The sequence below is a fragment of the Cannabis sativa genome, chromosome X (genome assembly GCF_029168945.1).
Source record: "Cannabis sativa cultivar Pink pepper isolate KNU-18-1 chromosome X, ASM2916894v1, whole genome shotgun sequence".
NCBI lineage: Eukaryota > Viridiplantae > Streptophyta > Magnoliopsida > Rosales > Cannabaceae > Cannabis > Cannabis sativa.
Window position 1 is genome coordinate 70,306,696 of NC_083610.1, and position 9,841 is coordinate 70,316,536.

The following is a 9,841-nucleotide window of genomic DNA, read 5'->3' on the forward strand; positions in this document are numbered from 1 at the left end:
TTAATAACCGTGTTAAATATGTTGACCCAATTTTGATACGAAACTTAGATGTGTGACACAAATTTATTTATTTTTTATCATTTTTGAGTTATGTCGTCGTGTCATGTTAAGAATTGCCAGTCCTAATTCTACTTAAGTGGTTGTATCAAGTGGTATTAAAATCACACACCTTCACGATCAACATCGTGAGAGGGGCGACCGATGATGTACAGTTTTTTCTCAGTAAAATACCTTACTTGAGAATAATCTGGTTTAACAAAAAAATGGAAAAAGAAAGGAAAAAAAAATAAAATAAAATAAAAACAGAATTTTTTTTTTGGATATATTAGTTTTGCTGGCTACATGCTACCCAACATTTTGTAAACGATGTGAATATTTTGTTTATAAATTGTATGTACCGCACTACTTCTGCTAGCTCCTTCATATATGATCATGGGAAATAAAGTGTGTGAAGTTGGATTATATGGGCTTCTCAAACTCTTACTAGTATACGCATTTTGGGCCCAGTCATGTGGCCCATGTTGAGAAATGAAAAATGGGTCTGGACATAAAGCTGAGGATAAGTTAAGGAATGGGCTGACATGCATAATGACTTTAAATTTAAAAATTAAGTTAATAAATGTCCCAGGTAAAACATGATACATGATGTAATATATAAACGCTTGAATCAAAAAAAGTTAATAAATGTCTATTTTTTTTAATAATCAAATATAATAAATTAACTAATAAAAATACATTTCACATATTTTTTTTAAAAAAATATATAATTATAAAATTAAGATATAATTTTTTTAGTATTACATATTATTATATTGTAACAAAAATGAATAAATATATGTATTAATATTTAATATATTGTATTACTGAAAATTAATATACCATAGTTATCAATTATATACTAAAAAAAAATTATAACAATATTAAATTAATACTCAAAAAATATATATATCACTATTAAAATATGTATACATACCAAAAAATTTATATATAATAAAATAGAAATTAAATATCATCTTAAATAAATAATATACTCTAGACAACAAAAACCATATACCATATAAGAAAAAGAAAATGTATATACCTGCAATAAAAAATAAAAAAAATAATATAATATTATTAAAAAAATTATATATATCATATTAACAAAATTATGTATCACATTTATGTATAATAAAATAAAACCAAACATGCATTATCTAAAATAAAATGAAATACTATATAATAAAATTTATATACCATATAACAAAAAATATATATCTTACAATAGAAATATATATATAATAATAACAACAACAAATAAAAATAAAAATATATAAGATGCTAATAAAATTATATATCATGTCACCAAAAGTACAATAGAAAATAAAACTTAAATATTATTTAAAAAAATGACATTCCGTATAACAAAAAGTACTTATACCATTCACCAAAATATATATACTAAAAATAATAATAATAAAAATATATATTACTAATATATATATATACTATACTAATAAAATTATATACTACAATTAAAATATACATACCATGACAACAAAATTATATACCACCATTGTATATAATAAAATAAAAACTAATTAAATATTATTTAAAATAAATAATCATACAATCAAAATATATAAAAATAATAATTAATTATATGTAGAATGCTAATAAAATTATATACACATTAAAATATTTTTATTATGCTAGCAAAATTATATACCACTATTATACATATCAAAATAAAAAATAAATGTCATCTAAGAATAATAATATACCATACAACAAAACAGAAATATACTGACAACAAAATATATATACCAACAACCCACAACAAGCTCATAAAAAATTAAAAAAATCAACATAACTTTTAAATAAAAAAGATTTTAACAAAACTAATATAGATATACCATAATCTTTAATTAATTTGCTTCTAATTCTAAAAAAAATGAAACAAAAAAATTATTATTTTTTATGTGACAAAAGGCAATATAAATAATAAATAATTTAATTTCTCTACAAATTTTGAAATGAGGACATTTACTAACATAGTCCTATAATTTAGGGGCATTTGCTATAATTTTTTTAAATGAGGACATATACTAACATAGTTTTATGATTTGGGGCCATTTACTATAATTTTCCTTAAGGAATACCAAAAAAAAAATCCATTAATTAAAAATATTCCTATATTTTATAATTATTATCTCAATATACATTTATCTTTTACTTAATTCTAGCATATAATTTATATTAACATAGAAGTATAATACGTCATCTATAAAAGTAGATATATCTTTAAAGAATATAAAAATAAAAGTAAAAATTAAAATAGATAAAATAATATGAGTATACAATTGTTAACTAACTAACTGTTTTGACAGTTGGTTAGTTACAGTTCTGTTATTTTCTATTACTTTGTTTGTTAAATTTCTGGTTGTATTGTTTTGGTTCTGTTGTAATTCTTGGTGTATATAAACACCTTCAGTTCATTAATAAAGTTGAGCTTCTTTTCATTTTTCTCTCTATTTGAACAAACTCTGTTCTTCTTCTTTCTTCCTCTACTCAAATCCTTCATGGTATCAGAGCCATTGACTTGTGTCAATGGCTTTCTTCGGTGACCACTCGTCGCAAGCTGGAGGCTCCGATCCTGTTGTGATGCCAGCTCAGTCCTCCTCGACGGCATCCCCATGGAATCCATTTTCAAATTCTTTGACAGCTTCCCTGACTCTGAAATTAGATCGCACGAATTTTCTCTCCTGGAAATCGCAAGTAGTTCCTACAGTCATCGGTCATGACCTCGACAATCTTCTTTTCAGCAATGAAGCTCCTCTAGAAAGACTCATCAATGTTGTTGAAAATCCGCAGTTCTTGCAGTGGAGACACAAAGATCAATTACTATTGTCTTGGCTTCGATCATCTATGACAGAAGGCATCTTGGCTACTGTGGCATGTTACAACACTTCGAATTCGGTTTGGAGAGCCTTGGAGCAGAAATTTGCTAGCCAATCTAAAGCTAGACTTCTTCAACTCAAGAGTCAACTAACGAATCTGCAGAAAGGTAATATGTCCATCTCTGATTATGTTGATAAAATCAAATCTATCTGTGATTCTTTGGCTATTGCTGGTCACCCTGTTCATGACTTTGATCTTGTTTTACATCTTCTCAATGGACTTGGTCCCGAGTTCGACTCTGTTATTTCTAGCATCACCTCTCGCAGTGATACTTTATCCCTTGAAGAAGTCCAAGCTCTGTTGATATCCCATGAGTCTCGACTGGAAAAACATTCATCTGTCATGGATCTTTATGCAAAAATGGCAGCAAATCTCACAGTTGGTTCAAGAAATGGTCAATATAGGTCTTTTAATGGCTCTGCTAAGGGACAAGGTTCTGAAAACACAAGGTTCTTCAATCGGACAAATGGCTCTAGACCTATCAATAATAACAGACCCTTATGTCAAGTCTGTATGAAGTTTGGGCACACTGCTATTACATGCCACTATCGTTTTGATAGAAATTGGGTTACACCTAAGGCTTCTGCTGCTCAGCCACAGGTTAATCTCACTGAACAAAGTTTCGAATATGACCCTCAGGCTTTTGTTGCTCAATTTGTTCCTGACTTTGGGGATGATGTTGGATGTATGTGGATTCGGGTGCAACCAATCATATTGCTCAGTCTCTTGACAATCTTGAGTCGGCTATTCCCTTCACTGGCCATGAGACAGTCACCGTTGCTAATGGTAAGAAATTGCTCATTTCTAACATTGGTACAGCCTCTCTCTCCTCTAATTCTCAATCTTTAAACCTTAATTCTGTTTTGCAAATTCCCTCAATAACTAAGAATTTAGTTAGTGTCTCTAAACTAACTAATGACAATGATGTTTTCTTGGAATTTCATAAAACTTGTGTTTTTGTTAAGGACAAGGAAACGGGGGCAGTCTTTCTTAAAGGGAAAATCAAAGATGGGCTTTATCACCTTGGAGATGATAGCTCTAGTCTTTCTAACACTGCTCTGCAGGTGCATCTTGCCACTTCAGACATTTCATCTCTGTTAAATCCGTCTAAGTGTTGTAATCACTCTTGTACTGGTGTTGATTCTTCTTGTACTAAACAAAGTAATAAAGAATCTTGTTTTGACTACTCTTGTGTTCCCAATCCTACTGCTTTACTGTCTCACACTACTAATGATATTAATAATTGGCACAAGAAACTTGGTCATCCATCTTTCCAAACACTTAGCAAAATTTTGCACAAAGCTAGTATCCCATGTTCTCTTAAAAATTTAGAATTCTGTAAGGCTTGTAAACTTGGCAAAAATCATAGACTGCCGTACCCTTTATCCAAATCTAGAGCTAATCAACCTCTTGCTTTGGTTCACACGGATCTATGGGGACCTTCTCATGTTCCATATAAAGAAAACTACAAATACTATATAGTTTTTGTTGGTGATTATAGTAGGTTTTCTTGGATCTTTCCTCTCACTATGAAATCTCAAGCTTTTGAAACTTTCATTAGGTTTAAAAGTCTTGTGGAAAAACAGTTTAATTTACCAATTAAAGTTGTTCAAGCTGATGGGGGAGGGGAGTATAGGCCTTTTGAAAAATTTCTAAGTGACCAAGGAATTGTGTTTAAACAACCTTGTCCTCATAGTCATGCTCAAAATGGTAGGGTTGAAAGAAAACATAGACACATCACTGAAACTGGTTTAACCCTTCTAGCTCAAGCATTAACTTGATCTTGTTGGGTTTTATGCCCTAAATAAAACTCATTTCATATAATCAGATTTACTTATTAATAAAGATCAGAAATAACATTTTATGTTGCATGGTTCACATGATTTATTTCATGATTATATGTATATATAATGTATGAATTCTTTTTAAGTCCAGAACATATGAATTTGTTAAGATTATAGTGTTGTCAGCACAGTGGAATATAATCTTAATTATATGTTCAAAAGTATATTCCCTGATTTGTCAGAACACTGGATTTAGACTGACATGGTATAATCAACGATGGGTATTCTTACACCTTGGAAAAGTGTTATGTCCTTTCCAGGACATTGGCAAAGTTTACCAGTATCGGATGTATGGAGTATACATCGGAAGGGACCGATATTGAACTTTGATTAGACATATTAAAATTTACCGTAATATCTATTCAATTCAATATCACCTGTTGATCCTAGATCAAATGATCTTAATCCTGATATGGTTAGGTTCAATCTCAAGAGTGTTACTCGTGTTCTTTGATTTGTTAGTTAAGCCTACTTTTGGGTCAGGGTGATACGTACATTTTGGGAACACGCTAGTGCAATTGAGTGGGAGCGCTAACATAAATATGGAATCTATAGCTTCTATCTGGCAAATAGAAGTAAAGGATGATTTCCTTCGAGCTTAACCAAACGAAGATAAATGGTGGAGATCTCATTTTACTTAGCTGAAATATCATTTATACAGGGTTAAGTGTTTTAAGGATAAAATACATTGTAGGGTGTTACGGTAATTTAATCCCTTTACAGTGTAAATCATCTATATAGAGGATCATTGATCACATTAGGGTTATAACAATGGATTGTTGGAATTTATTTTACCAGGATCTTAGATCTACTCACAAGTATGTTTATTAACATCCTAAATAAGAACTTTCTAAAACGATAAATTAAACACATATAAAGTTTAAGAAACCTTACATTGGGTGCAGCGGAATTAAATGACTCCTTCCGTTCAGATCTCTAACCCTTGAATCCTTTACGTAGCGAGTATTATCAAGATCTGAACCTGGATCTCTTTCTCTGAATCCTTGATGCTGAATCTCCTTTGCTGATGATCTTTCTTCACGATCTTCCTCACTATGATTGAGGTATTGCTTGCTGTGTGTGGGCACTACTCTAATCACTAAGGTAGGTTCGAAATATGAATGAAGAAGAGAGAGAGAGAGAGTGGCGGCTAGAGAAGAGAGAGGAGGCTCATGTTTTTCTCATTCAGAAAGTGTGAAGTGTAATTTTCCTGAAGTCTTCACTATCTATTTATAGCATTCCACTAGGGCTAGGTTTGAATTATTTGGCATTAAAATAATGAAAATATCAACTTAAAAAGCCTACAAAGGTGGCCGGCCATGGCTTAGTGGACTGGGCCTTGCTTTTTGCAATTTTGCAATTTTAACACCTTTTGTATCTGATTTTCTCAAAAATGTCAATTTTCTAATTCAACCATTTAAATGCCAATTCTAACTATTTAATAATTATAAATAATTATTAAATAATATTTTCATTTATCATATTTATTAATTGAACCATACAAAGTATCATAATTAACAAATATGCCCCTATTAACTCTTTCTTTACAATTTCGCCCTTACTTAGTGAAAATTTCACAAATAGACATAGTCTAATTTGTGAATTATAATTGATAAATCAAAACCAATTACACGAGTCTTAAAAACAATATTATCTCAACTAGTGCGGGGACCATGGGTCTATATAACCGAGCTTCCAATAAGTAGATTAAGAATTTAGCACTAAAATTCACTAACTTATTAATTCTTCGTTGAATCCACGCATAGAACTTAGAATTGCACTCTCAGTATATAGAATGCTCTATATGTTCCTGTTGGAAATTATTTTACCAGGATCTAGATTTACTAACAAGTATGTTGGATTAACAACCTAATATGAATTCTAAAACAATGAAAATAAACACATATAAAGTTAGAAAACCTTATAGTGGGTGCAGCAGAATAATATGACTCCTTCCGTTCAGATCTCTAGCCCTTGATTCCTTTCTGTAGCAGAGCATCAGCAAGATCTGAACCTGGATCTTCTTTTCTCCTTCTTTGATGTAGAATTTCCATAGTCTTACATACTATGATTGAGATACCACTTGTTGTGTGTGGGCACTACTCATCTCACAAGGATTTCGAAATTTTCTCTCTTTTTCTCTCTTGAATTTCGTGGCTTATGGATTCATACAAGAGAAGAGAACAAGGTTGCTTTATATAGGGAAAAGGGAGAGCACAACTTTCTAAATAAACAGTTTCCTCTTTTACTGTGTAATTGATTAACTGCCTTATTTAGTGTGATCCATCACTTTCCTATTATAGCTAGGCTTTGATTAGAAATTACATGGCAATTAAAATTGAAAATAATAATTGGGAAACAAGCAAAGAGGTGCCGGCCATAGGGTGATATGGGCCTCACTTGGATTTTGCAGTTTCCTCAATTTTATTTCAATTTCTCCAAAAGTGCCATTTTTCTAATTCTAATCATTTAAATGTCAAAACTAATTATTTAATAACTAAAATAGATTATTAAATAATATTGTCATTTAAAATAATTATTAATTAGACATACAAAGTCTCTTAATTAATAATTAAACCTAGAAACCCTTTTCTTTACGATTTCATCCTTAAACTGTGAGAATTCATAAAGTAGACATAGTCTAACTTTTAGAATTATAATTGATTAATTAAAATCAATTAACTGAGTCTTACAAGCAGTATGGTCTCAACTAGTATGGGGACCATGGGTCTACATAACCGAGCTTCCAATAAGTCGAACCGAATTTACCAAGTAAATTCCCTAACTTATTAATTCCTCATTGAATCCACACTTGGAACTTGGAATTGCACTCTCAGTCATATAGAAACGCTCTATATGTTCCACGATATAGACACGTCATTAGTTATCTATTGTTATAACCCTAATGTGATCAATGATCCTCTATATAGATGATTTACACTGTACATGGATTAAATTACCGTAACACCCTACAATGTATTTTATCCTTAAAACACTTAACCCTGTATAAATGATATTTCACCTAAGTGAAATGAGATCTCCACCATTTATCTTCGTTTGGTTAAGCTCGAAGGAAATCATCCTTTACTTCTATTTGCCAAATGGAAGCTATAGATTCCATATTTATGTTAGCGCTCCCACTCAATTGCACTACCGTGTTCCCAAAATGTAAGTATCACCCTAACCCAAAAGTAGGCTTAACTTAACAAATCAAAGAACACGAATAACACTCTTGAGATTGAACCTAACCATATCAGGATTTCGATCATGTGATCTAGGATCAACAGGTGATATTGAATAGAATATATATTACGGTAAATTTTAACATATCTAATCAAAGTTCAATATCGGTCCCTTCCAATGAATACTCCATACATCCGATACTGGTAAACTTTGCCAATGTCCTGGAAAGGACATAACACTTTTCTAAGGTGTAAGAATACCTATCGCTGATTATACCATGTCAGTTTAAATCCAGTGTTCTGACAAATCAGGGAATAAACTTTTGAACATATAATTAAGATTATATTCCACTGTGCTGACAACACTATAATCTTTAACCAACTCATATGTTCTGGACTTAAAAAGAATTCATACATTATATACCTATAATCATGAAATAAATCATGTGAACCATGCAACATAAAATGTTATTTCTGATCTTTATTAATAAGTAAATCTGATTATATGAAATGAGTTTTATTTAGGGCATAAAACCCAACAAACTCCCACTTGCACTTATATAAAATAAAAAGTGCATTTCAAATAATCATTAACACCTTGATGTACAAATCAAGTGTAGTAGTAGTAAACTCCTCGTAATGGGATCTGACAGGTTGAATTAAACACAACCTCTTCTCCACCATTACTCTTCCTTAATCACAAAATCCTTGATAATGTGAAATTCCTCTCTATATGTCTACTTTCTTGGGATACTGGATTCTATACTTTTGGGCAACTACTCTTTGGTTATTCAGGAAGTAACCCTAGTAGTTAAGGCAAGTTGGAACGGTGCCACAAAAGTATAGAACTTTCCTTAGACTGAATAAGTATCTTTCCTGCAACTTTTAACATTCAGTCTCTCTCTGGTAGACCAAGAGATTTCAGATAGGTTTTTACACTTCTCCAAAATCACTACTCCACCCCCAAAGTAATCACCATTTCATCAGCAGACTTTCTAGCACACATGCAAGTCTCGAAATCTGATGTGGTGTAGTCTAAGAGTTTTAAACAAACACCCTTATTGACTAACATATAGTTCCTCTTCTTAATCTTAAGATTTACTTGATTGTCTTCCAATGTTCCTCTCCTGGATTAATCTGATACCTACTCATTACTCCCACTCAACAGCAGGTGTCTGGTCTAAGGCATGCATATTAAAGCATATCTAAGACCTCTCACTGTTGATTCAAGAAATTCTTTCATGGCTTTATCTTTTCTGGAATAGTTGAGACTTTTCCTTAGATAAATAAAATCTATGCTTAGAAGTTGTGAAGCTTCTATAGATTGTCATTGGAAAGAAAATGCATCAGCATCTCACTGCTTGCATTAGAGTAAGTAATTACCAGGTATACCACAAGCCATAGGTTTAGATAAACTCAAACCTACAATACTAGGAACAGGAAGTTTTGTTAAGTCCATTGAATAGACTTATTAACGAAAATTTCCTTTCATGTCCTTGTAATAGAAAACTTTAGGTTACTCCATGTGAATGGATCAAACCATAGTTCTATTGGCTTTCTTCTTAGTTTCTTATCTTGACAATCCATTACTTGTTTAAACTCACAATGGATTTTAATCACTAGTGTCTTCCAAGTTATAAGAAGGTGAGTTCCTAGAAACTCTCCCACTACAACAAGGTACCGTGAACTATGTCAAAGAAAACTAAATGGTATAGACCTCTTCAGTTGTGTTAAGACAACAGAGGCAGTGGGATCATCTTGTAAAATAAGATGATAGAACACTTTTGGAATCAAGAAAAAAAAATATCTCCTTTATTTGCTACTTTATTTTTAGACTTAGTCATTTTCTTAGAAAAGCAGTATTTGTTTAAACAA